The sequence below is a fragment of the Pipistrellus kuhlii genome, unplaced genomic scaffold (genome assembly GCF_014108245.1).
Source record: "Pipistrellus kuhlii isolate mPipKuh1 unplaced genomic scaffold, mPipKuh1.p scaffold_m20_p_4, whole genome shotgun sequence".
Taxonomy (NCBI): domain Eukaryota; kingdom Metazoa; phylum Chordata; class Mammalia; order Chiroptera; family Vespertilionidae; genus Pipistrellus; species Pipistrellus kuhlii.
The window spans coordinates 3,287,077-3,293,935 of record NW_023425540.1 but is presented as its reverse complement, the minus strand read 5'-3'; positions in this window follow the sequence as shown (position 1 = coordinate 3,293,935).

Sequence of the window (6,859 nt, the reverse complement as noted above, 5' to 3'; positions counted from 1 at the left end):
CCCCGCCTCCTCGCGGACAGCCAATCAGCAAGGTGGAGAGGCGGGCCCTCCCGTCTCTAAGCCAATGGCAAAGCTTGTAGGGGCGGGTCTAGGAAATCAGTGCGGCGTGGGAAGCGGAGAGAGACCCCCCCTCCCCCACAGCTCGGGGCGGGACCCTTTCCGGCGCTGAGGCCGCTGAGCGCGGGCGCCTCCTTCCAGCGCCCCGCGGCGCATTAGCCCAGGGCCTTCCCGGCCGCCGTAGCGCAGGAGAGGGCCTGGGCTGGCGCTTCCGGGAAGGACCAGGACCTTAAAGCAAGCGTCTTCCTCGTAGCCATGCAGGCTTCCCGGGACCCAGGCCTTCCCGCCGACGTTCCCGAGCACAGGCCCAGCCCGGCTGCGCTGCGGCGGAGCAGGGCCCCGGAAATGCAATGCGCTTGCGGAAAGGACGCGGCGGCTCCCTTGTAAAGCCGTTTCTAACGTGAAACGAAGCGCAGTGAGCTCGTTTGCAGTTTGTGCGCTTTATCACCGCGTTTTATGGATTTTACTTTCTAAACATCAGTTCCACCGCCAGGGTCCTCCTTCCACAAAGAACAGCAGCCTCCTTCCTGCCGGGTGGAGGTCCTCATTCCTTCTTGGGGCACAGAGGATAGCCTTGTCTGCAGATGTCGTCACGGAACCGCTTGCTTAAAACTCTCCCGTGACTCTTAGTTGGTCTTAGTGAAATATGGAAGCACTCATACTTGGGTAAAAACTGCTGTTTGAATTTTAACCTTGCTATCTGACTTCGACCTTCGATTACTTGCTTGAACAATAGGGTAGTTGCAGGAGATTGACTCCCACTGACTCAGTGGCTTCGGGGGTAGAAACTGTAGATAACCTTTAGTTCTGCTTTTGTATTATGGGCAAGATAGGGCCACATTCCAATGTCAAGCAGGGTGTGACTGGGAACCCACCCTGCGGGCTGTCCCCAGGCTTTAGAATTTAGTCCTGAGGGGCCAATCAGGGTTAGCCAAGGCAGTGACATCACCGACCTGAGTAAAACCCCTGGACTGGGCGAAATTCGCTCTCTAACGCCATGCTGCCTGCGTGAGTGGGATAGCCCATGCTAGCATGGAGATGGCTCTTTTGTTTATTGCATCGGACTCGGCTCCCTGGTGGTCCTTGGGGATCATGACTGGAATCCCCAGCCAGGACCATGAGGGACCCCCATTCCGAAGAGCCTGACTGGCCGCGGTAGGTGTGTGTTTGTCTGTGTTTTTGTGTGAGCGCTCTGGAGGGACTGCCCCTCCATCGGGGCTCTTACCTGGGTGTTTACCAGCTGCTGCGTCAGCCATGGTTTGAGTCCAGATTCGAATCTGTAATAAATTCTAGCATGCTTAATCAAATTGGCTCCGGTGGTCCATCTCTTGGGGACTCGCTTCGTAACACTTAGAACAAAAATAGCCTGGCTTTGTAGGCCTCTGACAGCCCAACACTCTACACCCCTGCAGTATACGGAACTCTAGCCCTAGGACCTTCTATTTCCCCAAGTCTCCCCCAAAAGTGTTTGGGTGCACGCTGAGATTGGCCTCCCCACCCTCACCTCTGCCTGCCCCCGCACACTTTTTGCCTGTTGAGCATCTATTTATTTGTCAGGTCTCAGGAACAGTTTTCTTTGGAGAACCATTTCCTGACCACCCCTAGTGCATGGAGCAAGTCTCCCTGATGTATCTGCTGGTAGCTTCCTGAAATTCTCATGGTAGCATTATCAGTTCAACTTTACAATTTAAAAAAGGTCATTTTATTGTGTCCTAGATGGAAAACGTCACAAAAGCACACTGCATATTTTTACCCGCGTCTAGCAAATGTAAGCATGGCACACAGTTGATGTTCAATAATTGTTAAGGGAATTCATGAGTATTGAGGAGTGATATGTTAAGACTTAGCAGCTAAGTGAAATAAGCCAGTCAGAGAAAGACAAGTGCCATATGATTTCACGTACATGTGGAATCTAATGAACACTAACAAAATAGAAGCAGACTCATAGATACAGAGAAAAGAATGACAACTGTCAGAGGGGAGGGAGTAAGAAGGCGGGATGAAAAAAGGGGAAGGGATTAAGCAAAAAACAAACAAACAAAAACAAAGATGGTTGAGCACATCCTGTACCTGAAAGTTCGCCAGTTGGATTCCCAGTTAGGGCACAGGCATACGGGCTGGGTTCAGTCCCCTGTTGAGGTGCCTATGGGAGGCAACCAATCAATTCACATCAATGTTTCCCTCTAAAATACAAAAATGTTCCTCTCTAAAATAAAAACAAAAAGCAAAAATTCATAGTTACAGAGAGGTAGAAGAGGGAAAAGGGAGGATAATGGAGATAGAAGACTTGACCAGGAATGGTAAACAATCTAACATACAGCTGATGTGTTATAGAACTGTACCCCTGACATCTGTATGTTCATCCCAATAAAATCGACTAAATTTTTAAAAAAATAAAAATTACTTCTTAATTTGTATTTGTGAAAAAGAACCCCAAACCCCTATACTAATTAGGTTTAGGAAAAGGTTAATGTTAAGAGTATATTAATGGTGGTACTTGGTGTGTATTCTTAAAATTTCTAGGAGATACATACAATTTTAGTTAAGTTGACGATTCTAACTAGAATGGCCAGAATCATTAGAACGATAATCAACGGGATCTCATTTTACCTCCTAATAGAAAACAATTTAACTGTGCTCTTTAAACATGTTTGCCTGAATCGTGTATTAATTTTCAGTGGGGATAATGAAGACCGGAAAGATTGAGATTACTGAATTTGCTAGTGCAGGCTAGCAATTATGATTGTTCTTACTGCTCTGCATCTTGGTCTCTAGAAGCTTCTCTTCACCTCTTATTTTCTTTCAACCTAGGAACCGGTGCTGGCCCAAGAACTGCCAAAAGAAAAGGCAGAAGGCTTTTCTGAAAGGTTGAATGTGATGCAAAAATGTAGAAGCTATTAAAAAAAAAAAAAAAAGCAGTTGCTGATATCTCAGTGGCACAGCGCCCTCTGGTGTTTAGGAGGGGTCTTCTATCACGGGCACATTTAGGCCTAAGCAAATAAAGGGAGCATCCTATAGATCTCAGGTCCAGAGAGCAACAGGTTATTAAGCAATGTTTATATATTTACCACCACCACCCACAGGTTGTGCACCCACGAAGCGGGTCTTGGTGCTATGATGACGAACCTAGCCCTCATGACCAGAAAGAAGTGTGGGCTGTAGCAGCTGTTTCATTTCACTTCTTCCCTTTCTTTTACCTTCCCCCAACTTTTCCTTCTGTCACATATGAAGGACACCCAGAGTGGCTTACTTTGGGTTTCACGAGGGACTGTGTTTGAATCAACATGAACCCATGATGACACACACTCTTAAGGAACTTCATGTGTTCTTATGCTGGGGGTATAAATTTTTCTTGTGGATGGAAGACAGAGAGGATGTTGAGGGGGAAAGGTATAGCCTGTATCAATGGGCTCCTTGCCTTTGGCTTCCAGTTCCTTCCAGCCGATGGGACTGCAGGAAGGCAATTCCAGCATGTCAGCAGGGCTGAATCATGTGGCTGAGGGCGTTTCCCCAAACCTGAAAAGGATGCATAAAGGATTGCTTACTGCCAGACAGCTGAGGGCATTTCAGTCTACATGTTATTGCCTCCTCCTGGCCAAACACCTGAACAGCTGGAGGTAGTTCCACCAATCTGACAATGGATTCTGTATATTAAAGCCTGGCTTTTGATGTGTATATCTACGTTGCCTTAGGACAATTTGTGTTAAGAAAAAGCAAGGGGTCCAGAGAGAGAGAAAAAAACTTGGTTTCTTTAGCCAAGCTCCTGTGGCCTCCCAAATGCCTTCAAAATTATGTTTCATCTCTGGACTCTTGATTAATTTACACAGCACCTTCTCCAGATTCCTGAACCCTTCTAGATGCTGGATTAAAACCCCTGGCATTATAGGATCTTTAACACAAGAGAGGAGGGCAGAGAATAAAACCAGGGTATTCATTCCGTTGGCTCTTCCCTGGGAGGAGGCTGCCCTGGACTGTTGAAGTTTTACTACCAAAGGTCATTGCTCATCTCACGGCAATCCTCTTTAACACCTCTTTCCTCCTATGTTCCTGTGAACTCACCCTCCTCACCCCGCCTGGCCTGGGAGTGGTTACAGATTTCCCACTATTATTGGCCCCAGGTTTCTGACCCTCTACACTTCCCCATCTTTTTATAACCCCTTGTAAATAAACTCTCTTTAAATGACTCTAATTTGAGTTTGCCCTCTGTTCCCTGTTGGGCCCTCGTGTGACACATTCATGCTTCTCTGCTATAAAATGGGGTTAAGCCTAACCCATGATTCTGGCAGTTGTTGGGAGAATAAAATGAAAGTAGATGTATGAAAAGTACTTCATAAATGCCAAGGGCTGTAAATGTTAATTATGTTTGAGGAATGACTGTTCTGGCTAATTACCCTCTCAGATTCATTAGAAATTATCCTGAAGAGTTTCCAGGAATTAACTTCACTGTTGTCTTATTTATTTATTTATTTATTTATTTATTTATTTATTTATTTACTGAGAACCTGAAGTGGCTTTTCATTGACAAGAGCAAAGGTGGTTTTTATCCTTGCATTCAAGCACCTTCACAGCTTACACTCTAGTCACTTTCCCATTCATCTTCCTTCTCTGTTCTCATCAATTCCAAACAAATGGATGTATCCCAGGAGAGCTGACATTATTTTTCTGTGTCCTGATCTTTGCTCATTGGTCATGCCCTTACCTCCTCAGATTCATCTAAACCTTGCCATCTGTCCATGCTTAGCATGATACCTCCACAAATTCACAGTTGCTCTTTGTGTCTGGATCACATATTGGGTGTACAACTCCCTTGAAAATGAATGAAATGTTGAAAACTTTAATGTGCCTCATCGCAGTTACGAGCCACATTTTCAGAGTTTCTCACCTCACCCTTTTTCTGTGCAGGCCCATAGGACTCAGCATACTTCCCTCTCTTCTCAAGATGCCAGAAGCCACGTTCTTTCCAGAAGTTTTTCTCCTCCCAGGATGGATTGTGAGATGGGACTCGTCTCACCCACTCTCTTCCAGCTTGAGCCTGAACTGAAGTTCATAGCGTTTCTTATTTTAAACATTTGTACTCGTCTGTGTAGAAAGGAGCAGATAAAGGGAATGACAGAGCTAGTAAATGAGAGGCTTAATGAATTTTGCTGTATTCTAATGCTCTCCAGTGTCTACCTATATTTCTTGGTCCTCTCCTGCTCTGAGGTTTGTTTCTTTTTATCTCAACATGGAGCTCAAGAAGCAATACTTCTTTGGTCTCTCACCAATCAGGGGTCCTCTGACTGCAGATGGTCATTTACATCTCAGGAGGCTCCTGTGGAACATCTCTGTTCCAGGTGCGAATCTCATCTTAATAAGAACTGCTGCTTTTGGGCAACTCATTTAATCCTCATAATTATTCTGCAGGGTACCTCAGTCTTTGAGGAAATAGTCTTAGTGTGGTTTAGTTAAAGGGATACAGTTAGCAAAAGCAAGTCTATTTATCTCCAAAACTTGTGTTTTCTCCTATTCTTCCAAACTGCGTTACCCACACGAGGTTATTTCCTGCAGTCAAGACTATCATATGAAAGCATAGGAAGGCACTCCTGTTGTTGTTTGGATTGTAATGTCTGTATCTTTTATAAATTTTAATCTTAATATTTAAGAATATTGTCCTCATGTTACTTATAAAGCTAACCAAGGAGTGGACATTGTTTTCTATGTCACTATATTAGCCATTGCACCGTTCCCGGAAGTCAATGACTTGCATGTGTTTAGCATACATGTATCAGTTAATTGTTCCTAAAGGCTCTCAAGTTGAATTGGTTATCTTAATTATTTTCCTGTCTTCTGCGTAGGGTAACTGGAATCCCAGTTCTAATTCTTCTTTGCTGAATGACAATCTTACAAATGAAATTAATGCCAGCACGTGAAAAACAAAACAAAACTGACAGATGTTTAGCCGAAACTGATTTGGTTCAGTGGATAGAGCGTTGGTCTGAGGACTGAAAGGTCCCAGGATCGATTCCAGTCAAGGGCATGTACCTTGGTTGCGGGCACATCCCCGGGAGGGAGTGTGCAAGAGGCAGCTGGTCGATGTTTCTCTCTCATGGATGTTTCTAGCTCTCTGTTCTTCTCCCTTCCTCTCTGTAAAAAAATCAATAAAATGTATTTAAAAAAAACCTGACAGATGTTTAAAATTGTGTGTCTCTGAGGGTCCACAGAGAGATGGAGTACTGGTAAAAGAATGCGATGGCATTAGGAAGTGAGACCCTGGGAGGGTGATTAGTCTTGAGAGGAAAGGCCTTGTGAACGGAGCCCTCAGAGAGCTCGTCTTACCCCTTTGCCGTGTGAGGACGCAGCATAAAGCCATTTGGGAAGGGGGCTCTCACCTGACAGTGAATCCCCTGGCGCCTTAATCGGGGACTTCCACCTTCCAGGTCTGTGAGAAATAAATTGTTGTTCTTTATAAGCCATTCAGATTGTGCATTCTATATGTACTTAAAGGAAGATAATTCATATTTCCTATACAATAATAAAAGGGTAATTGCTAATTAGGCCAGACATCCTTCCGGACGAAGCCAGGGCCAGAGGGTGCTGGATGCTGATGGGCAGCTGGAGGGAAGCCCAGGTCCCAGGTGCCTGCTGGTGGTCATAGGAAAGCCAGCCCGGGTCCCAGGAGCCAGAGGGAAGCCGGTGCTGGCGCCGGTGTATCAGGCCTCTAGTCTATATATATAAAAGCCAAGCAGCTATTATAGAATGACCGGAACGGCTGGTTGCTATGATGCCCACTGCAGAGGCCAACCAGCCCTATCGAGGCCTCGAT